This window comes from Cucurbita moschata, unplaced genomic scaffold (assembly GCF_002738365.1).
Source record: "Cucurbita moschata cultivar Rifu unplaced genomic scaffold, Cmos_1.0 Cmo_Scf00019, whole genome shotgun sequence".
Classification (NCBI taxonomy): domain Eukaryota; kingdom Viridiplantae; phylum Streptophyta; class Magnoliopsida; order Cucurbitales; family Cucurbitaceae; genus Cucurbita; species Cucurbita moschata.
The window spans coordinates 4,570,159-4,597,777 of record NW_019268535.1 but is presented as its reverse complement, the minus strand read 5'-3'; the positions used below and the strand labels follow the sequence as shown (position 1 = coordinate 4,597,777).

The window sequence follows — 27,619 nt, the reverse complement described above, 5'->3', positions numbered from 1 at the left end:
AAAAAAAAAAAAAAAAAAAAAAAAAAAAAAAAAAAAAAAAAAAAAAAAAAAAAAAAAAAAAAACACTAAGGGGTGTCAATATGTCCGAGTGGTAAAGGAGACAGATTCGAAATTTGTTGGGCTATACCTACGTTGCATAGATTCAAATGCTATTGTTGACAAATTTTTAGCTTTATTTCACATTCCTGTACGGCTAACCATAGGACGTTTTTAATCTAAACGTGCATTCCTGTACAGGGTAGTCGTATTTATTTTCTTAGACCTAGGCTAGAATAGGACGTTTTTAATTTAAACGTGCATTCCTGTAAGGGGTAGTCGTATTTATTTTCTTATACCTAGGCTAGAATAGGACGTTTTTAATTTAAATGTGCATTCCTGTACGGCTGACAACGGCATCGCATCTTTACATTTACATTTTTTAGGTTAAGACAAGACATTTCTGTACGACTGACGATGACATCGCAACTTTACATTTTTCACGTTAAGACAAGGCATTCTTCTACGGCTGACGACAACATCGCAACTCGAGACTATGACACATGCATAGGGTAGTCGTATTTATTTTCTTAGACCTAGGCTAGAATAGGATGTTTTTAATTTAAACGTGCATTCTTGTACAGATGACGACGACATTACAACTTTATATTTTTTTGGTTAAGGTGTGTCACTATGTCCGAGTGGTTAAGGAGATAAACTTGAGATTTGTTGGGCAATGTCTGCGTAGGTTCGAATCCGATTGTTGATGAATTTTTAGCATTATTTCACATTCCTGTACGGCTAACCATGACACATGCCCAGGGTAGTCGTATTTATTTTCTTAGACCTAGGCTAGAATAGGACGTTTTTAATTTAAACGTGCATTCCTATACGGGGTAGTCGTATTTATTTTCTTAGACCTAGGCTAGAATAGGACGTTTTTAATTTAAACGTGCATTTCTGTACAGGGTAGTCATATTTATTTTCTTAGACCTAGGCTAGAATAGAACGGTTTTAATTTAAACGTGCATTCCTATACGACTGACAACGGCATCGCATCTTTACATTTACATTTTTTAGGTTAAGGTAAGACATTCCTGTACGACTGACAATGACATCGCAACTTTACATTTTTTTGGTTAAGACAAGGAATTCTTGTACGGTTGACGACGACATCGCAACTCGAGACAATGACACATGCATAGGGTAATCGTATTTATTTTCTTAGACCTAGGTTAAAATAGGATGTTTTTAATTTAAACGTGCATTCTCGTACAAATGACGACGACCTCACAACTTTATATTTTTTAGGTTAAGGTATGTTAATATGTTCGAGTGGTTAAGGAGACAGACTTGAAATTTGTTGGGCTATGCCTGCGTAGGTTCGAATCTTACTGTTGACAAATTTTTAGCTTTATTTCACACTCCTGTACGGCTGACCATGACACATGCACAGGGTAGTCGTATTTATTTTCTTAGACCTAGGCTTCAATAGGATGTTTTTAATTTAAACGTGCATTCTTGTACAGATGACGACGACATTACAACTTTATATTTTTTAGGTTAAGGTGTGTCAATATGTCCAAGTGGTTAAGGAGACAGACTCGAAAATTGTTGGGCTATGCCTGTGTAGGACGGCTAACCATGACACATGCACAGGGTAGTCGTATTTATTTTCTAAGACCTAGGCTAGAATAAGACATTTTTAATTTAAACGTGCATTCCTGTACAGTTGACGACGACATCATAACTTTACATTTTTCAGGTTAAGACTTGGCATTCTTGTACAACTGACTACGATAATTTAAACGTGCATTCCTGTACGTTGACGACGACATCGCAACTTTACATTTTTCAGGTTAAGACATGGCATTCTTGTACGGCTGATGACGACATCGCAAATCGAGACCATAACACATGCATTGGGTACAGATGACGACGACATTACAACTTTATATTTTTTAGGTTAAGGCGTGTCAATATGTCTGAGTGGTTAAGGAGACAGATTGAAAATTTTTTGGGCTATGCCTGCGTAGGTTCGAATCCTATTGCTTACGAATTTTTAGCTTTATTTCACATTTCAGTACCGCAAACCATGACACATGCACAGGTAGTTGTATTTATTTTCTTAGACCTAGGCTAGAATAGGACGTTTTTAATTTAAACGTGCATTCGCTGAGAACGGCATCGCATCTTTACATTTAAATTTTTTAGGTTTATGCAAGACATTCCTGTACGACTGACGACGACATCGCAACTTTACATTTTTCAGGTTAAGACAAGGCATTCTTGTACGGCTGACGACGACATCGCAACTCTAAATTTTTTAGGTTAATACAAGACATTCCTGTACGACTGACGACGACATCGCAACTTTACATTTTTCAGGTTAAGACAAGGCATTCTTGTACGGCTGACGACGACATTGCAACTCGAGACCATGCACATGCATAGGGTAGTTGTATTTATTTTCTTTGACCTAGACTAGAATAGGATGTTTTTAATTTAAACGTGCATTCCTGTATAGATAATGACGACATTACAACTTTATATTTTTTAGGTTAAGGTGTGTTAATATGTCCGAGTGGTTAAGGAGACAGACTCAAAATCTGTTGGGCTATGCCTGCATAGGTTTAAATCCTACTGTTGACAAATTTTTAGCTTTATTTCACATTCCTGTACGGCTAACCATGACACATGCATAGGGTAGTCGTATTTATTTTCTTAGACTAGGTTAGAATAAGATGTTTTTAATTTAAACGTTCATTCTTGTACAAATGACGACGACCTCACAACTTTATACTTTATAGGTTAAGGTGTGTTAATATGTCCGAGTGGTTAAGGAGATAGACTCAGAAATCTGTTGGGCTATACCTGCGTAGGTTCGAATCATACTGTTGACGAATTTTTAGCTTTATTTCACATTCCTGTACGGCTGACCATGACACATGCCCGGGGTAGTCGTATTTATTTTCTTAGACCTAGGCTAGAATAGAACGTTTTTAATTTACATCGCATCTTTACATTTAAATTTTTTAGGTTAAGGCAAGACATTCCTGTACGGCTGACAACGACATCGCAACTTTAAATTTTTTTGGTTAAGACAAGGCATTCTTGTACGGTTGACGACGACATCGCAACTCGAGACAATGACACATGCATAGGGTAGTCGTATTTATTTTCTTAGACCTAGGTTAGAATAGGATGTTTTTAATTTAAACATGCATTCTTGTATAGATGACAACGACCTCACAACTTTATATTTTTGAAGTTAAAGTATGTTAATATGTTTGAGTGGTTAAGGAGACAGACTCGAAATTTGTCGGGCTATGCCTGTGTAGGTTCGAATCTTACTGTTGACGAATTTTTAGCTTTATTTCACACTCCTGTACGGCTGACCATGACACATGCACAGAGTAGTCGTATTTATTTTCTTAGACCGCTAGAATAGGACGCGTTTTTAATTTAAACGTGCATTCTTGTACGGCGATAGACCATGACACATGCACAGGGTAGTCGTATTTATTTCCTTAGACCGCTAGAATAGGACGTTTTTAATTTAAACGTGCATTCTTGTACGACGACTGACCATGACACATGCATAGGGTAGTCGTATTTATTTCCTTAGACCGCTAGAATAGGACGTTTTTAATTTAAACGTGCATTCCTGTACGGCTGACACATGCACAGGGTAGTCGTATTTATTTTCTTAGACCTAGGCTTCAATAGGATGTTTTTAATTTAAACGTGCATTCTTGTGCAGATGACGACGACATTACAACTTTATATTTTTTAGGTTAAGGTGTGTCAATATGTTCAAGTGGTTAAGGAGACAGACTCGAAAATTGTTGGGCTATGCCTGTGTAGGACGGCTAACCATGACACATGCACAGGGTAGTCGTATTTATTTTCTAAGACCTAGGCTAGAATAGTACGGCTGACCATGACACATGCACAGGGTAGTCGTATTTATTTTCTAAGACCTAGACTAGAATAGGACATTTTTAATTTAAACGTGCATTCCTGTACAGTTGATGACGACATCATAACTTTACATTTTTCAGGTTAAGACTTGGCAATCTTGTACGACTGACGACGATAATTTGAACGTGCATTCCTGTACAGTTGACGACGACATCGCAACTTTACATTTTTCAGGTTAAGACATGGCATTCTTGTACGGCTGATGACGACATTGCAAATCGAGACCATAACACATGCATAGGGTACAGATGATGACGATATTACAACTTTATATTTTTTAGGTTAAGGCGTGTCAATATGTTTGAGTGGTTAAGGAGAAAGACTCGAAATCTAATGGGCTATGCCTGCGTAGGTTCGAATCCTATTGCTTATGAATTTTTAGCTTTATTTCACATTTCTGTACGGCAAACCATGACACATGCACAGGTAGTTGTATTTATTTTCTTATACCTAGGCTAGAATAGGACGTTTTTAATTTAAACGTGCATTCGCTGAGAACGACATCGCATCTTTACATTTAAATTTTTTAGGTTTATGCAAGACATTCCTGTACGGCTGACGACGACATCGCAACTTTACATTTTTCAGGTTAAGATAAGGCATTCTTGTACGGCTGACGACGACATCGCAACTCTAAATTTTTTAGGTTAATACAAGACATTCAAGGCATTCTGTACGACTGACGACGACATCGCAACTCTAAATTTTTTAGGTTAATACAAGACATTCCTGTACGACTGACGACGACGACGACGACATCGCAACTCTAAATTTTTTAGGTTAATACAAGACATTCCTGTACGACTGACGACGACATCGCAACTTTACATTTTTCAGGTTAAGACAAGGCATTCTTGTCATTCCTGTACGACTGACGACGACATCGCAACTTTACATTTTTCAGGTTAAGACAAGGCATTCTTGTACGGCTGACGACGATGACGACGACATCGCAACTTTACATTTTTCAGGTTAAGACAAGGCATTCTTGTACGGCTGACGACGACATCGCAACTCGAGACCATGCACATGCATAGGGTAGTCGTATTTATTTTCTTTGACCTAGACTAGAATAGGATGTTTTTAATTTAAACGTGCATTCCTGTATAGATGATGACGACATTATAACTTTATATTTTTTAGGTTAAGGTGTGTTAATATGTCCGAGTGGTTAAGGAGACAGATTCAAAATCTGTTGGGCTATGCCTGCGTAGGTTCAAATCCTATCGTTGACGAATTTTTAGCTTTATTTCACATTCCTGTACGGCTAAGCATGACACATGCACATGTAGTCGTATTTATTTTCTTAGACCTAGGCTAGAATAGGACGTTTTTAATTTAAACGTGCATTCGGCTGACAACGGCATCTTATCTTTACATCTAAATTTTATAGGTTAATGCAACGGCATCGCATCTTTACATCTAAATTTTATAGGTTAATGCAAGACAAGACATTCTTGTACGGCTGACGACGACATCACAACTCGAGACAATGACACATGCATAGGGTAGTCGTATTTATTTTCTTAGACCTAGGTTAGAATAAGATGTTTTTTATTTAAACGTTCATTCTTGTACAAATGACGACGACCTTAGAACTTTATACTTTTTAGGTTAAGGTGTGTTAATATGTTCGAGTGGTTAAGGAGACAGACTCGAAATTTGTTGGGCTATGCTTGTGTAGGTTCGAATCTTACTGTTGACGAAACCCTAGAATAGGGCGTGTTTTTATTTTAAACGTGCATTCTTATACGGCTGACGACGACATCGCAACTCGAGACCATGACACATGCATAGGGTATAGATGACGACGACATTACAACTTTATATTTTTTAGGTTAAGGCATGTCTATATGTCTGAGTGGTTAAGGAGACAGACTCGAAATCTGTTGAGCTATGCTTGCGTAGGTTCGAATTAGTCGTATTTATTTTCTTAGACCTAGGCTAGAATAGGACGTTTTTAAATTAAACGTGCATTCCTGCATGGAGTAGTCATATTTATTTTCTTAAACCTAGGCTAGAATAGAACGTTTTTAATTTAGACGTGCATCCTGTATGGCTGACAATGGCATCACATCTTTACATTTAAATTTTTTAGGTTAAGTCAAGACATTCCTATACGACTGACGACGACATCACAACTTTACATTTTTCAGGTTAAGACTAGGCATTCTTGTACGACTGACGACGACATCGCAACTCGAGACCATGACACATGCATAGGGTAGTCATATTTATTTTCTTAGACCTAGGCTAGAATAGGATGTTTTTAATTTAAATGTGCATTCTTGTACAGATGATGACGACATTACAACTTTATATTTTTTAAATTCAGGCGTGTCAATATGTCTGAGTGGTTAAGGAGACATACTTGAAATCTGTTGGGATATGCTTGCGTAGGTTCAAATCCTAATGTTGACCAAATTTTAGCTTTATTATGTTTTTAATTTAAACGTGCATTCTTGTACAGATGACGACGACATTACAACTTTATATTTTTTAGGTTAAGGTGTGTCAATAACAAGTGGTTAGGGAGACAAAATCGAAAATTGTTGGGCTATGCCTGTGTAGGACGGCTATCCATGACACATGCACATGGTAGTCGTATTTATTTTCTAAGACCTAGGCTAGAATAGTATGGCTGACCATGACACATGCACAGGGTAGTCATATTTATTTTATAAGACCTAGGCTAGAATAGGACATTTTTAATTTAAACGTGCATTCCTGTACAGTTGACGACGACATCATAACTTTACATTTTTCAGGTTAAGACTTGGCATTCTTGTACGACTGAGGACGATAATTTAAATGTGCATTCCTGTACAGTTGACGATGACATCGCAACATTTTTTAGGTTAAGACATGGCATTCTTGTACGGCTGACGACGACATCGCAAATCGTGACCATAACACATGCATAGGGTACAGATGAGGACGACATTACAACTTTATATTTTTTAGGTTAAGGCGTGTCAATTTGTCTAAGTGGTTAAGGAGACAGACTGTTGGGCTATGCCTGCGTAGGTTTGAATCCTACTGTTGATGAAGTTTTAACTTTATTTCAAATTCCTGTACGGCTGACACATGCAAAGGGTAGCCGTATTTATTTTCTTAGACCTAGGCTAGAATAGAACATTTTTAATTTAAACGTGCATTCTTGTACGGCTGACAACAACATAGCATCTTTACATTTACATTTTTTAGGTTAAGGCAAGACATTTCTGTACGACTAACGACAACATCGCAACTTTACATCTTTATGGTTAAGACAAAGCATTCTTATACGGCTGACGACAACATCGAAACTCAACGTGCATTCGTGTACGGCTGATAACAGCATCGCATCTTTACATTTACATTTTTTAGGTTAAGGCAAGACGTTTCTGTACGACTGACGACGACATCGCAACTTTACATCTTTCTGATTAAGACAAGGCATTCTTATACGGCTGACGACAACATCGCAACTCGAGACCATGACACATGCATAGGGTAGTCGTATTTATTTTCTTAGACCTAGGCTTGAATAGAATGTTTTTAATTTAAACGTGCATTCTTGTACAGATGACGACGACATTACAACTTTATATTTTTTAGGTTAAAGTGTGTCAATATGTCTGAGTGGTTAAGGAGATAGACTTGAAATATGTTGGGCTATGCTTGCATAGGTTCGAATCTTACTGTTAATAAATTTTTAGCTTTATTTCACATTCCTGTACGGCTGAAACATGCACAGGGTAGTCGTATTTATTTTCTTAGACCTAGGCTTCAATAGGATGTTTTTAATTTAAACGTGCATTCTTGTACAGATGACGACGACATTACAACTTTATATTTTTTAGGTTAAGGCGTGTCAATATGTCTGAGTGGTTAAGGAGACAGACTCGAAATCTATTGGGCTATGCCTGTGTAGGTTCGTATCCCACTGTTGATGAATTTTAGCTTTATTTCACATTCCTGTACGGTTGACACATGCATAGGTTAGTCGTATTTATTTTCTTAGACCTAGGCTAGAATAGAACGTTTTTAATTTAAACGTGCATTTCTGTACAGCTGACAAACAACATCGCATCTTTATAGTTACATTTTTTAGGTTAACTCAATACATTTCTATACGACTGACGACGACATCGCACCTTTACCTCTTTCTGGTGAAGACAAGGCATTCAATTTAAACGTGCATTCCTGTACGGCTGTTGATTTCTGTACGGCTGACAACAGCATCACATCTTTACAGTTACCTTTTTTTGGTTAAGGCAATACATTTTTGTACGACTGACGACGACATCGCAACTTTACCTCTTTCTGGTTAAGACAAGGCATTCAATTTAAACGTGCATTCCTGTACGGCTGACAACAGCATCGCATCTTGACAGTTACATTTTTTAGGTTAAGGCAAGACATTTCTGTACGACTGAAAACGACATCACAACTTTACCTCTTTCTGGTTAAGACAAGGCATTCTTATACGGCTGACGACAACATCGCAACTCGAGACCATGACACATGCATAGGGTAGTCGTATTTATTTTCTTAGACCTAGGCTTCAATAGGATGTTTTTAATTTAAACGTGCATTCTTGTCTAGATGACGACGACATTACAACTTTATATTTTCTAGGTTAAGGCGTGTCAATATGTCCGAGTGGTTAAGGAGACAGACACGAAATCCGTTGGGTTGTGCCTGCGTAGGTTTGAATCCTACTGTTGACGAATTTTTAGCTTTATTTCACATTCCTGTACGACTGACCATGACACATGCATAGGGTAGTCATATTTATTTTCTTAGACTAGGCTAGAAAAGCTTTATTTCACATTCCTGTACGACTGACCATGACACATGCATAGGGTAGTCGTATTTATTTTCTTAGACTAGGCTAGAAAAGGACATTTTTAATTTAAACGTGCATTCCTGTACGGCTGGCAGATGCACAGGGTAGTCGTATTTATTTTCTTAGACCTAGGCTAGAATAGAACGTTTTTAATTTAAACGTTCATTCCTGTACGACTGACAACAGCATTGCATCTTTATATTTACATTTTTTAGGTTAAGGCAAGACATTTCTTTACGACTGATGACGACATCGCAACTTTACATCTTTCTGGTTAAGACAAGGCATTCTTATATGGCTGACGACAACATCGCAACTCGAGACCATGACACATGCATAGGGTAGTCGTATTTGTTTTCTTACACCTACGCTTGAATAGGATGTTTTTAATTTAAACGTGCATTCTTGTATAGATGACGACGACATTACAACTTTATATTTTTTAGGTTAAGGCGTGTCAATATGTTCAAGTGGTTAAGGAGACAGGCTTGAAATCACATTCCTGTAAGACTGACCATGACACATGCACAGGATAGTAGGACGTTTTTAATTTAAACGTGCATTCCTTTACAACTGACGACGACATTGCAACTTTACATTTTTCATGTTAAGAAAAGGCATTCTTGTACGGCTGACGACGACCTCGCAACTTTACATTTTTCAGGTTAAGACAAGACATTCTTGTACGGCTGACGACGACATCGCGATTCGAGACCATAACACATGCATAGGGTACAGATGACGACGACATTACAACTTTATATTTTTTACATTAAGGCGTGTCAATATGTTTGAGTGGTTAAGGAGACATCCCCGGAATTTGTTGGGCTATGCCTGCGTAGGTTCGAATTCTACTGTTGACGAATTTTTAGCTTTATTTCACATTCCTGTACGGCTAACCATGACACATGCACAGGGTAGTCGTATTTATTTTCTTATACCTAGGCTAGAATAGAACGTTTTTAATTTAAACGTGCATTCCTGTATGACTGACGACGAAATCGCAACTTTACATTTTTTAGGTTAAGACAAGGCATTTTTGTACAGCTGACGACGACAAAGCAACTCGATTTCACATTCCTGTACGGCTAACCATGACACATGCACAGGGTAGTCGTATTTATTTTCTTATACCTAGGCTAGAATAGGACACGACGACATCGCAACTTTACATTTTTCAGGTTAGGACAAGGCATTTTTGTACAGCTGACGACGACAACGCAACCCGATTTCACATTCCTGTACGACTAACCATGACACATGCACAGGGTAGTCGTATTTATTTTCTTATACCTAGGCTAGAATAGGACGTTTTTAATTTAAACGTGCATTCTTGTACGGCTGACAACGGCATCGCATCTTTACATTTAAATTTTTTAGGTAAATGCAAGACATTCTTGTATGACTGACGACGACATCGCAACTTTACATTTTTCAAGTTAAGACAAGGCATTCTTGTACGGCTGACGACGAAATCGCAACTCGAGACCATGACACATGCATAGGGTAGTCGTATTTATTTTCTTTGACCTAGGCAAGAATAGGATGTTTTTAATTTAAACGTGTATTCTTGTACAGATGACGGCGACATTACAACTTTACATTTTTTAGGTTAAGGCATGTCAATATGTCCGAGTGGTTAAGGAGACAGACTCGAAATATCTTGGGTTGTGCCTGCGTAGGTTTGAATCCTACTGTTGATGAATTTAGCTTTATTTCACATTTTTGTACGACTGTCCATGACACATGCACAGGGTAGTCGTATTTATTTTCTTAGACCTAGGCTAGAATAGGACGTTTTTAATTTAAACATGCACACGATTGACAACGCATCTTTACATTTACATTTTTTAGGTTAAGGCAAGACATTTCTGTACAACTAACGACGACATCGCAAGTTTACATTTTTCTGGTTAAGACAAGCCTTTCTTATACGGCTGACGCCAACATCGCAACTCAACATGCATTCCTGTACGGCTGACAACAGCATCGCATCTTTACATTTACATTTTTTTTATTAAGGCAAGACATTTCTATACGATTGACGACGACATCGCAACTTTATATCTTTCTGGTTAAGACAAGGCATTCTTATACGGCTGACGACAACATCGCAACTCGAGACCATGACACATGCATAGGGTAGTCGTATTTATTTTCTTAGACCTAGGCTTGAATAGGATGTTTTTAATTTAAACGTGCATTCTTGTACAGATGACGACGACATTACAACCTTATATTTTTTAAGTTGAGGTGTGTTAATATGTTCGAGTGGTTAAGGAGACAAACTCAAAATTTGTTGGGCTATGTCTGCGTAGGTTCGAATCCTATTGTTGATGAATTTTTAGCTTTATTTTACATTCCTGTACGGCTGACCATGAATAATGCATAGGGTAGTCGTATTTATTTTCTTAGACCTAAGCTAGAATAGGATGTTTTTAATTTAAATGTGCATTCTTGTACAAATGACGACGACATTACAACATTGTATTTTTTAGGTTAAGGCGTGTCAATATGTTTGAGTGTTTAAGGAGACAGACTCGAAATCTGTTGGGCTATGCTTGCGTAGGTTCGAATCCTATTTTTGATGAATTTTAAGCTTTATTTCACATTCCTATACGGCTGACACATGCACAGGGTAGTCGTATTTATTTTCTTAGACTCAGGCTAGAATAGAACGTTTTAAATTTAAACGTGCATTTGTGTACGGCTGACAACAGCATTGCATCTTTACAGTTACATTTTTTAGGTTAAGGCAAGGCATTCTTATACGGCTGACGACAACATCGCAACTCGAGACCATAACACATGCATAGGGTACAGATGACGACGACATTACAACTTTATATTTTTTAGGTTAAGGCGTGTCAATATGTTTGAGTGGTTAAAGAGACAGACTCAAAATCTATTAAGCTATGCCTGCGTAGGTTTGAATCCTACTGTTGACAAATTTTTAGCTTCATTTCATATTCCTGTACGGCTAACCATGACACATGCACAGGTAGTCGTATTTATTTTCTTAGACCTAGGCTAGAATAGGACGTTTTTAATTTAAACGTGCATTCTTGTACGGCTGACAATGACATCGCATCTTTACATTTACATTTTTTAGTTTAATGCAAAACATTCCTGTACGACTGACAACAACATCGCAACTTTACATTTTTTAGGTTAAGACAAGGCATTCTTGTACGGCAGACGACGACATCGCAACTCGAGACCATGCACATGCATAGAGTAGTCGTATTTATTTTATTTGACCTAGGCTAGAATAGGATGTTTTTAATTTAAACGTGCATTCTTGTATTGATGACGACGACATTATAACTTTATATTTTTTAAGTTTAAGCGTGTCAATATGTCCGAGTGGTTAAGGAGACAGACTCGAAATCTGTTGGGCTATGCCTGCGTAGGTTCGAATCCTACTGTTGACGAATTTAGCTTTATTTCACATTCTTGTACGGCTGACGACGACATCGCAACTTGAGACCATGCACATGCATTCTTGTACAGATGACGACGACATTACAACTTTGTATTTTTTAAGTTAAGGCATGTCAATATGTCTAAGTGCTTAGAGAGACAAACTCGAAATCCGTTGGGCTATGCCTGCGTAGGTTCGAATCCTATTGTTGATGAATTTTTAGCTTTATTTCACATTCCTGTACGACTGACCATGACACATGCACAGGGACGACATTGCAACTTTACATTTTTCAGGTTAAGACAAGACATTCTTGTACGGCTGACGACGACATCGCAACTCGAGACCATGCACATAGGGTAGTCGTATTTATTTTCGTTGACCTAGGCTAGAATATGATGTTTTTAATTTAAACGTGCATTCTTGTACAGATGACGACGACATTACAACTTTATATTTTTTAGGTTAAGGCGTGTCAATATGTCCAAGTGCTTAGAGAGATAGACTCGAAATCTGTTGGGCTATGCCTGTGTAGGTTTGAATCCTATTGTTGACGAATTTTTAGCTTTATTTCACATTCTGTACGACTGACCATGACACATGCACAGGGTAGTCTGACGACGACATTGCAACTTTACATTTTTCAGGTTAAGACAAGACATTCTTGTACGGCTGACGACGACATCGCAACTCGAGACCATGCACATGCATAGGGTAGTCGTATTTATTTTCTTTGACCTAGGCTAGAATATGATGTTTTTAATTTAAACGTGCATTCTTGTACAGATGACGACGACATTATAACTTTATATTGTTTAGGTTAAGGTGTGTCAATATGTCCAAGTGCTTAGAGAGACAAACTTAAAATCTGTTTGGGCTATGCCTGTGTAGGTTTGAATCCTATTGTTGACAAATTTTTAGCTTTATTTCACATTCCTGTACGACTGACCATGACACATGCAGAGGGGACGACATTGCAACTTTACATTTTTCAGGTTAAGACAAGGCATTCTTGTACGGCTGACGACGACATCGCTACTCGAGACCATGCACATGCATAGGGTAGTCGTATTTATTTTCTTTGACCTAGGCTAGAATATGATGTTTTTAATTTAAACGTGCATTCTTGTACAGATGACGACAACATTACAATTTTATATTTTTTAGAGTAAGGCATGTCAATATTCTTGTACAGATGACGACAACATTACAACTTTATATTTTTTAACGTAAGGCGTGTCAATATGTTCAAGTGTTTAGAGAGACAGACTCGAAATCTGTTTGGCTATGCCTGCGTAGGTTTGAATCCTATTGTTGATGAATTTTTAGCTTTATTTCACATTCCTGTACGACTGACCATGACACATGCACAGGGTAGTCGTATTTATTTTCTTAGACCTAGGCTAGAATAGAACGTTTTTAATTTAAACGTTCGCATCTTTACAGTTACATTTTTTAGGTTAAGGCAAGACATTTCTGTACGACTGACGACGACATCGTAACTTTACATCTTTCTGGTTAAGACTAGGCATTCTTATACGGCTGACGACAACATCGCAACTCGAGACCATGACACAAGCATAGGGTAGTCGTATTTATTTTTTTAGACCTAGGCTTGAATAGGATGTTTTTAATTTAAACGTGCATTCTTGTACACATGACGATGACATTACAACTTTATATTTTTTAGGTTAAGGCGGGTCAATATGTTCGAGTGGTTAAGGAGACAGACTCGAAATTTGTTGGGCTATGCCTGCGTAGGTTTGAATCCTATTATTGAAGAATTTTTAGCTTTATTTCACATTCCTGTACGGCAGAGCATGACACATGCATAGGTAGTCGTATTTATTTTCTTAGACCTATCCTAAAATAGGATGTTTTTAATTTAAACGTGCATTCTTGTACAGATGACGATGATATTATAACTTTATATTTTCTAGGTTAAGGCATGTCAATATGTTCGAGTGGTTAAGGAGACAGACTTGAAATCTTTTGGGCTGTGCCTGCGTAGGTTCGAATCCTACTGTTGACGAATTTTTAGCTTTATTTCACATGCACAGGGTAGTCGTATTTATTTTCTAAGACTAAGGCTAGAATAGGACGTTTTTAATTTAAACGTGCATTCCTATACAACTGACGACGACATTACAACTTTATATTTTTTAGGTTAAAGCGTGTCAATATGTCTGAGTGGTTAAGGAGACAGACTCGAAATCTATTGAACTATGCCTGCGTAGGTTTGAATCCTACTATTGACGAATTTTTAGCTTTATTTCATATTCCTGTACGGCTAACCATTACACATGCATAATGTCATCGCATCTTTACATTTAAATTTTTTAGGTTAATGCGAGCAAGACATTCCTGTACGACTGATGACAATATCGCAACTTTGCATTTTTCAGGTTAAGACAAGGCATTCTTGTACGGCAGACGACGACATACCAACTCGAGACCATGCACATGCATAGGGTAGTCGTATTTATTTTCTTTGACCTAGGCTAGAATAGGATGTTTTTAATTTAAACGTGCATTCTTGTATAGATGACGACGTCATTATAAGTTTATATTTTTTAGGTTTAGGTGTGTCAATATGTCCGAGTGGTTAAGGAGACAGATTCGAAATCTGTTGGGCTATGCCTACGTAGGTTCAAATCCTACTGTTGACGAATTTACATTCCTGTACGGCAGACACATGCACAGGGTAGTCGTATTTATTTTCTTAGACCTAAGCTAGAATATGATGTTTTTAATTTAAACGTGCATTCTTGTATAGATGACAACGACATTATAAGTTTATATTTTTTAGGTTTAGGCGTGTCAATATGTCCGAGTGGTTAAGGAGACAGACTCGAAATCTGTTGGGCTATGCCTGCGTAGGCTTGAATCCTACTATTGACGAATTTAGCTTTATTTCACATTTCTGTACGGCTGACACATGCACAGGATAGTCGTATTTATTTTCTTAGACCTAGGCTAGAATAGGATGTTTTTAATTTAAACGTGCATTCCTGTACGACTGACGACGACATCGCAACTTTACATTTTTCAGGTTAAGACAAGGCATTCTTGTACGGCTGACGACGACATCGCAACTCGAGACCATGCACATGCATAGGGTAGTCGTATTTATTTTCTTTGACCTAGGCTAGAATAGGATGTTTTTAATTTAAACGTGCATTCTTGTACAGACAACGACAACATTACAACTTTATATTTTTTAGGTTTAGGTGTGTCAATATGTCTGAGTTATTAAGGAGACAGATTCGAAATCTGTTGGGCTATGCCTTCGTAGGTTTGAATCCTACTGTTGATGAATATTTAGCTTTATTTCACATTCTGTACGACTGACTATGACACATGCATAGGGTTGTTGTATTTATTTTCTTAGACCTAGGCTTGAATAGGATGTTTTTAATTTAAACGTGCATTATATTTTTTAGGTTAAGGCGTGTTAATATGTTTGAGTGGTTAAGGAGACAGACTTGAAATTTTTTGGGCTATGCCTGCGTAGGTTCGAATCCTACTGTTGACGAATTTTTAGCTTTATTTCACATTCCTGTACGGCTGACAATAACACATGCACAGCGTAGTCGTATTTTGTTTGTAAGACCTAAGCTAGAATATAACGTTTTTAAACCATGACACATGCACAGGGTAGTTGTATTTCATTTGTAAGACCTAGGCTAGAATAGGACGTTTTTAATTTAAACGGGCATTTATTTCACATTCCTGTGCGGCTGACCATGACACATGCACAGGGTAGTCGAATTTATTTTCACCATGACACATGCACAGGGTAGTCGTATTTTGTTTCTAAGATCTAGGCTAGAATAGGACGTTTTTAATTTAAACATGCATTTATTTCACATTCCTGTACGGCTGACCATGACACATGCACAGGGTAGTCTGATTTATTTTCTAAGACCTAGGCTAGAATAAGACGTTTTTAATTTAAACGTGCATTCCTGTACGGCTGACAACGACATCACATCTTTACATTTAAATTTTTTAGGTTAATCCAAGACATTCCTGTACGACTGATGACGACATCGGAACTTTACAGTTTTTTAGGTTAAGACAAGGTATTCTTGTACGGCTGACAACGACATCGAAACTTGAGACCATGCACATGCATAGGGTAGTCGAATTTATTTTCTTTGACCTAGGCTAGAATAGGATGTTATTAATTTAAACGTGCATTCCTGTACAGATGACGACGACATTACAACTTTATATTTTTAGGTTATGTCGTGTCAATATGTCTGAGTGGTTAAGGAGACAGACTCGAAATCTGTTGGGCTATGCCTGCGTAGGTTTGAATCCTACTGTTGATGAATTTTTAGCTTTATTTCACATTCGTGTACGGTTGACACATGCATAGGGTAGTCATATTTATTTTGTTAGACCTAGGCTAGAATAGAATGTTTTTAATTTAAACGTGCATTCGTGTATGGCTGACAACAACATCACATCTTTACATTTACATTTTTTAGGTTAAGGCAATTCATTTCTGTACGACTATCGACGACATCGCAACATTACCTCTTTCTGGTTAAGACAAGGAATTCTTATACGACTGACGACAAAATCGCAACTCAACGTGCATTCCTGTACGGCCGACAACAGCATCACATGTTTACATTTAAATTTTTTAGGTTAAGGCAAGACATTTCTGTACAACTGACGACGACATCGCAACGTTACATCCTTTGGTTAAGACATGGCATTCTTATACGGCTGACGACAACACGCAACTCGAGACCATGACACATGCATAGGGTAGTCGTATTTATTTTCTTAGACCTAGGCTTGAATAGGATGTTTTTAATTTTAACGTGCATTGTTGTACAGATGATGACAACATTACAACTTTATATTTTTTAGGTTAAGGCGTGTTTATATGTTCGAGAGGTTAAGGAGACATACTTGAAATCTGTTGAGCTATGCCTGCGTAGGTTCGAATCCTACTGTTGATAGATTTTTAGCTTTATTTCACTTTCCTGTACGGCTGACCATGACACATGCACATGGTAGTCGTATTTATTTTCTAAGACCTAGGCTAGAATATGACGTTTTTAATTTAAACGTGCATTCCTATACAACTGACGACGACATCGCAACTTTACATTTTTTAGGTTAAGACAAGGTTTTCTTGTACAGATGACGATGACATTACAACTTTATATATTTTAGGTTAAGGCGTGTCAATATGTTTGAGTGGTAAAGGAGACAGACTCGAAATCTGTTGGGTTATGTCTGCGTAGATTCTCGAATCCTACTGTTGACAAATTTTTAGCTTTATTTCACATTCCTGTATAGCTAACCATGACACAGCACAGGCTAGTCGTATTTATTTTCTTAGACCTAGGCTAGAATAGGATGTTTTTAATTTAAACGTGCAGTCCTGTACGGCTGACATCGGCATCGCATTTTCACATTTAAATCTTTTAGCTTAATGCAAGACATTCCTGTATGATTGACGACGACATCGCAACTTTACATTTTTCAGGTTAAGACAAGGCATTCTTGTACGGCTGACGACGACATCGCAACTCGAGACCACGACACATGCATAGGGTAGTCGTATTTATTTTCTTAAACCTGGCTAGAATAGGATGTTTTTAATTTAAACGTGCATTCTTGTACAGATGACGACGACATTACAACTTTTTTTTTTTAGGTTAAGGCATGTCAATATGTCCAACTGCTTAAAGAGACAGACTTGAAATTTGTTGGGTTATGCCTGCGTAGGTTCGAATCCTATTGTTGATAAACTTTTAGCTTTATTTCACATTCCTGTACGACTGACGACGACATCGCAACTTTACATCTTTCTAGTTAAGACTAGGCATTCTTATACGGCTGACGACAACACGCAACTCGAGACCATGACACATGCATAGGGTAGTCGTATTTATTTTCTTAGACCTAGGCTTGAATAGGATGTTTTTAATTTTAACGTGCATTGTTGTACAGATGATGACAACATTACAACTTTATATTTTTTAGGTTAAGGCGTGTTTATATGTTCGAGAGGTTAAGGAGACATACTTGAAATCTGTTGAGCTATGCCTGCGTAGGTTCGAATCCTACTGTTGATAGATTTTTAGCTTTATTTCACTTTCCTGTACGGCTGACCATGACACATGCACATGGTAGTCGTATTTATTTTCTAAGACCTAGGCTAGAATATGACGTTTTTAATTTAAACGTGCATTCCTATACAACTGACGACGACATCGCAACTTTACATTTTTTAGGTTAAGACAAGGTTTTCTTGTACAGATGACGATGACATTACAACTTTATATATTTTAGGTTAAGGCGTGTCAATATGTTTGAGTGGTAAAGGAGACAGACTCGAAATCTGTTGGGTTATGTCTGCGTAGATTCTCGAATCCTACTGTTGACAAATTTTTAGCTTTATTTCACATTCCTGTATAGCTAACCATGACACAGCACAGGCTAGTCGTATTTATTTTCTTAGACCTAGGCTAGAATAGGATGTTTTTAATTTAAACGTGCAGTCCTGTACGGCTGACATCGGCATCGCATTTTCACATTTAAATCTTTTAGCTTAATGCAAGACATTCCTGTATGATTGACGACGACATCGCAACTTTACATTTTTCAGGTTAAGACAAGGCATTCTTGTACGGCTGACGACGACATCGCAACTCGAGACCACGACACATGCATAGGGTAGTCGTATTTATTTTCTTAAACCTGGCTAGAATAGGATGTTTTTAATTTAAACGTGCATTCTTGTACAGATGACGACGACATTACAACTTTTTTTTTTTAGGTTAAGGCATGTCAATATGTCCAACTGCTTAAAGAGACAGACTTGAAATTTGTTGGGTTATGCCTGCGTAGGTTCGAATCCTATTGTTGATAAACTTTTAGCTTTATTTCACATTCCTGTACGACTGACGACGACATCGCAACTTTACATCTTTCTAGTTAAGACTAGGCATTCTTATACGGCTGACGACAACACGCAACTCGAGACCATGACACATGCATAGGGTAGTCGTATTTATTTTCTTAGACCTAGGCTTGAATAGGATGTTTTTAATTTTAACGTGCATTGTTGTACAGATGATGACAACATTACAACTTTATATTTTTTAGGTTAAGGCGTGTTTATATGTTCGAGAGGTTAAGGAGACATACTTGAAATCTGTTGAGCTATGCCTGCGCAGGTTCGAATCCTACTGTTGATAGATTTTTAGCTTTATTTCACTTTCCTGTACGGCTGACCATGACACATGCACATGGTAGTCGTATTTATTTTCTAAGACCTAGGCTAGAATATGACGTTTTTAATTTAAACGTGCATTCCTATACAACTGACGACGACATCGCAACTTTACATTTTTTAGGTTAAGACAAGGTTTTCTTGTACAGATGACGATGACATTGCAACTTTATATATTTTAGGTTAAGGCGTGTCAATATGTTTGAGTGGTAAAGGAGACAGACTCGAAATCTGTTGGGTTATGTCTGCGTAGATTCTCGAATCCTACTGTTGACGAATTTTTAGCTTTATTTCACATTCTTGTATAGCTAACCATGACACATGCACAGGCTAGTCGTATTTATTTTCTTAGACCTAGGCTAGAATAGGATGTTTTTAATTTAAACGTGCAGTCCTGTACGGCTGACATCGGCATCGCATTTTCACATTTAAATCTTTTAGCTTAATGCAAGACATTCCTGTATGATTGACGACGACATCGCAACTTTACATTTTTCAGGTTAAGACAAGGCATTCTTGTACGGCTGACGACAACATCGCAACTCGAGACCATGACACATGCATAGGGTAGTCGTATTTATTTTCTTAAACCTAGGCTAGAATAGGATGTTTTTAATTTAAACGTGCATTCTTGTACAGATGACGACGACATTACAACTTTTTTTTTTTAGGTTAAGGCATGTCAATATGTCCAAGTGCTTAAAGAGACAGACTTGAAATTTGTTGGGTTATGCCTGCGTAGGTTCGAATCCTATTGTTGATAAACTTTTAGCACGACATCGCAACTTTACATCTTTCTAGTTAAGACTAGGCATTCTTATACGGTTGACGACAACATCGCAACTCGAGACCATGACACATGCATAGGGTAGTTGTATTTATTTTCTTAGACCTAGGCTAGAATAGGATGTTTTTAATTTAAACGTGAATTCTTGTATAGATGACAACGACATTATAACTTTATATTTTTTAGGTTTAGGCGTGTCAATATGTCCGAGTAGTTAAGGAGACAGAATCGAAATCTGTTGAGCTATGCCTGCGTAGGTTCGAATCCGTTTGTTGATGAATTTTTAGCTTTACACATTCCTGTACGGCTGAATAGGATGTTTTTAATTTAAACGTGCATTCTTGTATAGATGACGACGACATTACAACTTTATATTTTCTAGGTTAAGGCATGTCAATATGTCTGAGTGGTTAAGGAGACAGACACGAAATTTGTTGGGTTGTGCCAGCGTAGGTTCGAATCCTACTGTTGACCAATTTTTTGAGCATTCTTGTACGGCTGATGATGACATTGCAACTCGAGACTATAACACATGCATAGGGTACAGATGATGACGACATTACAACTTTATATTTTTTAGGTTATGGCGTGTCAATATATCTGAGTGGCTAAGGAGACAGACTCGAAATCTATTGGGCTATGCCTGCGTAGGTTTGAATCCTACTGTTGACGAATTTTTTGCTTTATTTCATATTCCTGTACGGCTAACCATGACACATTCACACGTAGTCATATTTATTTTCTTAGACCCTGGCTAGAATAGGACGTTTTTAATTTAAACGTGCATTCCTGTACGGCTGACAACGGCATCGCATCTTTACATTTAAATTTTTTAGGTTAATGCATGACATTCCTGTACGGCTGACGACAACATCGCAACTTTACATTTTTCAGGTTAAGACAAGGCATTCTTTGTACGGCAGACGACGACATCACAACTCGAGACCATGCACATGCATAGGGTAGTCGTATTTATTTTCTTTGACCTAGGCTAGAATAGGATGTTTTTAATTTAAACGTGCATTCTTGTATAGATGACGACGACATTATAAGTTTATATTTTTTAGGTTTAGGCGTGTCAATATGTTCGAGTGGTTAAGGAGACAGACTCGAAATCTATTGGGCTATGCCTGCATAGGTTCGAATCCTACTGTTGACGAATTTAGCTTTATTTCACATTTCTGTATGGCTGACACATGCACAGGGTAGTCATATTTATTTTTGTACGGCAGACGACGACATCGCAACTCGAGACCATGCACATGCATAGGGTAGTTGTTTTTAATTTAAACGTGCATTCTTGTATAGATGATGACGACATTATAACTTTATATTTTTTAGGTTTAGGCGTGTCAATATGTTCGAGTGGTTAAGGAGACAGACTCGAAATTTGTTGGGCTATGTCTGCGTAGGTTCGAATCCTACTGTTGACGAATTTAGCTTTTTTCACATTCCTGTACGGCTGACACATGCACAGGGTAGTCGTATTTATTTTCTTAGACCTACGCTAGAATAGAACGTTTTTAATTTAAACGTGCATTCCTGTTCGGTTGACAACAACATCGCATCTTTACAGTTACATTTTTTAGGTTAAGGCAAGATATTTCTGTTTCCTGTTCGGTTGACAACAACATCGCATCTTTACAGTTACATTTTTTAGGTTAAGGCAAGATATTTCTGTACGACTGACGACAACATCGCAACTTTACATCTTTCTGGTTAAGACTAGGCATTCTTATACGGCTGACGACAACATCGCAACTCGAGACCATGACACATGCATAGGGTAGTCATATTTATTTTCTTAGACCTAGGCTTGGATAGGATGTTTTTAATTTAAACGTGCATTCTTGTACAGTTGACGACGACATTACAACTTTATATTTTTTAGGTTAAGGCGTGTCAATATGTCTGAGTGGTTAAGGAGACAGATTTGAAATCTTTTGGGCTATGCCTGCGTAGGTTTGAATCCTATTGTTGATGGATTTTTAGCTTTATTTCACATTCCTGTACGGCTGATCATGACACATGCACAGGGTAGTCGTATTTATTTTCTTAGACCTAGGCTAGAATAGGACGTTTTTAATTTAAACGTGCATTCATGTACGCAACGACATCACATCTTTACATTTTTTAGGTTAAGGCAAGACATCCTGTACGACTGACGACGACATCACATCGCAACTTTACATTTTTCAGGTTAAGGCAAGGCATTCTTGTACGGCTGACGACGATGATGACGACATTACAACTTTATATTTTTTAGGTTAAGGTGTGTCAATATGTTCTAGTTGTTAAGGAGACAGACTCGAAATTTTTTGGGCTATGCCTACATAGGTACGAATCCTATTGTTGACGAAGTTTTAGCTTTATTTCACATTCTTGTACGACTAACAATGAGACATGCACAGGGTAGTCGTATTTATTTTCTTAGACCTAGGCTAGAATAGGACGTTTTGACGAAGTTTTAGCTTTATTTCACATTCCTGTACGACTAACCATGACACATGCATAGGGTAGTCGTATTAATTTTCTTAGACCTAGGCTAGAATAGGACATTTTTAATTTAAATTTACATTCCTGTACGACTGACGACGACATCACAACTTTACATTTTTCAAGTTAAGACAAGACATTCTTGTATGGCTGACGACGACAACGCAACTCAAGACCATGACACATGCATAGGGTAGTCGTATTTATTTTATTAGACTTAGGATAGAATAGGATGTTTTTAGTTTAAACGTGCATTCTTGTACAGATGATGATGACATTGAAACTTTATATTTTTTAGGTTAAGGAAAGGCATTCCTGTACGATTGACGACATCATCGCAACTCGAGACCATAACACATGCATAGGGTAGTTGTATTTATTTTTTTAGACTTAGGCTAGAATAGGATGTTTTTGATTGAAACGTGCATTCCTAGACTGCAGACGACGACATCGCAATTTTACATTTTTTAGGTTAAGTCAAGGCATTTCTTTATGGCTGACGACAACATCACATCTTTACATTTTTCAAGTTAAGGCAAGACATTCCTGTACGGTTGACGACGACATCGCAACTTTACATTTTTCAGGTAAGTCAAGGCATTCCTGTACGACTAACGACAACATCACATCTTTACATTTTTTAGGTTAAGACAAGGCATTTCTGTACGGCTGACGACAACATCGCAACTTTACATTTTTCAGGTTAAGACAAGGCATTCCTGTATGGCTGACGACGACATCGCAACTCAAGACCATGACACATGTATAGGGTAGTTATATTTATTTTCTTAGACCTAGGCTGGAATAGGATGTTTTTAATTTAAACGTGTATTCATGTACCACTGACAATGACATTTACATTTTTTAGGTTAAAGCAAGGCATTCCTGTACGGTTGACGATGGCATCACAACTATACATTTTTCAGGTGAAGGCAAGACATTCCTTTACGGCTAATGACGACATCACAACTCGAGACCATGACACATGCATAGGGTAGTTATATTTATTTTCTTAGACGGTTGTAAACACACAAACTAAAGCTTTGAGATCAATTGCATTGACAAACAAATCAACTTGGTTGGCTTTTATAACCTTACAATACTAACAACTTTAGAAACCATAAAATTAGTAACTCTAAAAATAGGAAAAACAACCACCCACCCACGGATCAATTTAGTGGTTCTACCATTCCTAGAGAAGTGGACATCAACCCTATAGAAAAGGTCTAGTATGATTGTGGACATCAACCCTAGAGAAAAGGTCTAGTATGATCATCTTTAACAATTTCTCCCTTAAGCTGATTGCAGGGATGCTTTCAGTTTACTCGTGGTACTACTCACATACCCATTGACTCACGTACTCTTTTTGTAGCTTGCAAATGCAACTCTGTTGGACTTGCCATAAATCTGTTCATTAGAGACACTACATACATTAAATCCAGCCTTGTTGCAGTTAGATACATAAGGCTTCCAATCAATTGTTTATACATGGTAACATTGAACTTGGCTCCTTCTTCATCCTTTGTTAGTCTAACCCTAGGAACAATAGGGTTTTTCGCACTATTACATTTTTTCATCCTAAACTTCTCCAAAACTTCTTTTGCATACTTTCTTTGACTAATATAAACGCCTTCAGGATTTTGTAAAATCTCTACACCGAGAAAATATTTCATTTTTCCCAAATCAATCATTTACAATTCAAGTTTCATAGAATTCTTGAACTTAACAAACATGCTCTCATCATTACTAGTAAAAATTAGATCGTCAACATGTAGGCTAACAATCAAAATTTTACCTCCATCTCCTGTTTGTATGAATAAAGTATGGTCACAGTTGCACCTCTCAAATCCTTCTTTGACAAAATGTGCTTCAATTCGAATATACCATGCATGTGGGGCTTGTTTAAAGCCATATAATGCCTTCTTCAATTTTTATACCTTGTTTCTTGACCTTTTTTCTCATAACCTTGTGGTTGCTCAACAAAGACGGCTTCTTTTAATTTTCCATATAAGAAAGCACTTTTCACGTCAAGCTGATACACGTTCCAACTATTCTGAGTTGCTAAAGCAATTATCATTCGAATACTATCCCACCTAGACACAGGTGCAAACACCTCGGTATAGTCTATACCATGTTGTTGTGCATAACCTTTTTCTACCAACCTAGCCTTATACTTGTCAACTTCGTCATTTTCGTTGAGTTTGGTTTTGAAAACTCACTTTACTCCAATCTTCTTCATTCCTTTAGGCAAATCTGTCAACTCCCAAGTCTCATTTCGTTTGATGGCTTCTATCTCCAAGTCCATTGCAACTCTCCATTTTGAACTTTGAATAGCTTCTTCAAAGGTAGTCAGATCTGTAGTTGAGGTTAATAGAATTAAATTGTTGTGCTCAGCTTCTTCAGAAAATTCTCCCCCGCTCACATAATCTTCCATCCATAAAGGTGTTCTTCTGTTCCTCACTTCGGGAGTGCTTTCTTTAGATATTGAGGAATTTATTTAGATTACTCACCGGAAGATATACTAACTTCTCCTTCTTCTTCTGCTATTGTCTCCTCTTCAGATTCTTCCCAACTTTGGTCATGTTCGCTTCTTTCTATATTACTATCTTCCCATTCGAGGGTATCAAGTCTAGCTTCTTCATTAGTTTTCCCTCAATTCCAGCATTTGTTTTCTTCAAATATCACATCTCAGCTTTCAACTATCTTCTTGGACACTGGATCATAGAGTCTATATGCTTTAGACTCTTCACTCATCCCTAGAAGCACACATTGAAAACTTTTATCATCTAACTTCTTTCTCTTACCGTCTGATACATGAACATGCCCAATGCATCCAAAAACTCGAAAATAATCAACATTAGGTTTTATGCCACTCCACGCCTCCTCAGGAGTCATATCTTTCACTACCACTAGACTTCTATCGAGCACATGCATTGTCCAGTTTACTGCTTCTGGCCAGAAATTCTTTGGAACTTGCTTCTCTGATAATATACTTCTAACCATGTTTATAATTGTTCTGTTCATGTGCTCAGCTACACCATTTTGTTGGGGAGTGTAGGCTGCAGTAAGTTGTTTACTAATACCATTAGTTTTGCAAAAATTGTTGAACTCATGAGAGGTGAACTCTCCACCCCTGTCTGTGCGTAGACAACGAATAAAATCTCTAGTCTCTTTCTCAACAAGATTTTTGAAATTCTTAAAGATGGTAAAGGCTTCAGACTTTTCAACAAGAAAATATATCCACACCTTGCAGCTGTAATCATCAATAAAACTTATAAAATACCTCTTCTTTCTGTTGGAAAGAGGTTTGATGGGTCCACAAATGTCTGCATGTACCAGTTGCAGTCTGTGTTGCTCTCCATAAATTTCTCTTTGGAAATGCATCCCTATGTTGCTTTCCCACCATGCAATTAGTGCATATTTTAGACGATGCTTTCAATTGGGGTAACCCTCTCACCATTTGCTTATGTTGCAATGTTCTCAAACCTTTGAAGCCTAGATGCCCATATCTATGGTGCCAAAGATGAGTATTGTCTTCTATAATTATTTGGAAGCAAGTGGTGGTTGTGGCATGATTCTTGCCAGTATTATGAACATCCTATTTGCAGACATTGTTGTTTGCATAATAAGCCCCTTCTTGGGATGATAGATTTTGCCTTCTCCATGTTGTATCAAAATAGATACACCTCTTTCTTGCAATTGTCCAAGACTTAGGAGATTGTTTTTCAACTCAGGTATATAGAAAACATCAGTGATTACCTGAGTTACTCCAGCAACTTGCAATCTAATGTTACCTTTTCCCAACACTGCCATCTTGACATTATTTCCAAGCTTCACAGATTGTCGGAATTTCTCGTCAAAATCTGAGAACCATTTCTTGTTTGCACACATACGATTGCTACACCCCGAATCAAGGAACCAAACATCTTCCCTCCTTGATTGATTGAGCTCCACATATGACATCAACAAGATTTCTTCTTCATCCTCAAGCTCAGCATAATTTGCTTCCTTTTCCCATTGAGGACACTCATATCTAAAGTGTCCTAACTAATGACACTTATAACATTCAACGGCAGTTTTGTTGAATGAATGTCTACCTCTTTTCTTCTTCCTCTACCTCTTCCTCGAAAAACTTTACAAGCTCGATCAACTCCTCTTCCACTGAATCTGGTATCATATGTCATCTTTAGTGCTTGTTCATCACTTGCACGTCCATTCAGTCTTTGCTCATGTACCAGTTGTTAGACTCTTCAATCGAACATATAACCTAGTCAAATCTTGAGGTAATTGATCTCAAGATTTTTTCTATAATCACCACCTGTTTCATGTTCTCGCCATAGAATTTTCATCTTGTTTGCAATGGTGAGAGTTCGATCAAAATATGCATCAACACTCTCATCTTCTTTCATCTGTAGGAGTTCAAACTCTTTCGTAAGAGCTTAGAGTTGAGCTCTTTTGACTCTTGTGGAACCCTGGTACTTCTGCTTCATAGAGTCCCAAATTTTTTTTGTAGTATCTCTATTAAGGATCATTTCCATAATAGTTCGATCAATGACTTGGAACAAATAATTTTTGACCTTCAAGTCTTTCAACTTCTGGGCTGCAATTGTTTTTTGTTGTGCTTCGGGAACAAATAATCACCACTCCTTCTGTTGCGACAGGGATTTCGGTCTCCACCAAAGACCAATATTCCTTTGAACGAAATTTTTTTTCCATAAGCATAGACCAATGATCATAATGGCCATCAAACTTAGGAATTGCCGGTTGAACAAAATTGCTTTTAGCTGCCATATTTTGAATCTCTTTCAGCTCACTCTTTAAAGTAAAAAACTGCAGTTTCTTCTTCCACAATCA

At 37.5% G+C, this 27,619-nt stretch overlaps 11 non-coding genes across 11 annotated transcripts; all 11 read left to right on the top strand.

Annotated features, from left to right (window-relative positions):
• Positions 1-1,297: 1,297 nt before the first annotated feature.
• Positions 1,298-1,379, top strand: TRNAS-UGA. Its single transcript has one exon. It is a non-coding gene; the product is annotated as a tRNA-Ser (tRNA).
• A 1,167-nt stretch (positions 1,380-2,546) lies between these two features.
• TRNAL-CAA lies at positions 2,547-2,628 on the top strand. The gene has a single exon. It is a non-coding gene; the product is annotated as a tRNA-Leu (tRNA).
• A 2,485-nt stretch (positions 2,629-5,113) lies between these two features.
• TRNAL-CAA lies at positions 5,114-5,195 on the top strand. Its single transcript has one exon. It is a non-coding gene; the product is annotated as a tRNA-Leu (tRNA).
• Positions 5,196-12,146: 6,951 nt separating this feature from the next.
• On the top strand, positions 12,147-12,228 carry TRNAS-CGA. The gene has a single exon. It is a non-coding gene; the product is annotated as a tRNA-Ser (tRNA).
• Positions 12,229-14,168: 1,940 nt separating this feature from the next.
• TRNAS-UGA lies at positions 14,169-14,250 on the top strand. Its single transcript has one exon. It is a non-coding gene; the product is annotated as a tRNA-Ser (tRNA).
• A 555-nt stretch (positions 14,251-14,805) lies between these two features.
• TRNAS-CGA lies at positions 14,806-14,887 on the top strand. The gene has a single exon. It is a non-coding gene; the product is annotated as a tRNA-Ser (tRNA).
• A 150-nt stretch (positions 14,888-15,037) lies between these two features.
• Positions 15,038-15,119, top strand: TRNAS-CGA. Its single transcript has one exon. It is a non-coding gene; the product is annotated as a tRNA-Ser (tRNA).
• A 1,354-nt stretch (positions 15,120-16,473) lies between these two features.
• Positions 16,474-16,555, top strand: TRNAS-CGA. The gene has a single exon. It is a non-coding gene; the product is annotated as a tRNA-Ser (tRNA).
• A 4,304-nt stretch (positions 16,556-20,859) lies between these two features.
• On the top strand, positions 20,860-20,941 carry TRNAS-CGA. Its single transcript has one exon. It is a non-coding gene; the product is annotated as a tRNA-Ser (tRNA).
• A 405-nt stretch (positions 20,942-21,346) lies between these two features.
• On the top strand, positions 21,347-21,428 carry TRNAS-CGA. The gene has a single exon. It is a non-coding gene; the product is annotated as a tRNA-Ser (tRNA).
• Positions 21,429-21,620: 192 nt separating this feature from the next.
• On the top strand, positions 21,621-21,702 carry TRNAS-CGA. Its single transcript has one exon. It is a non-coding gene; the product is annotated as a tRNA-Ser (tRNA).
• The last annotated feature ends 5,917 nt before the right edge of the window (positions 21,703-27,619 follow it).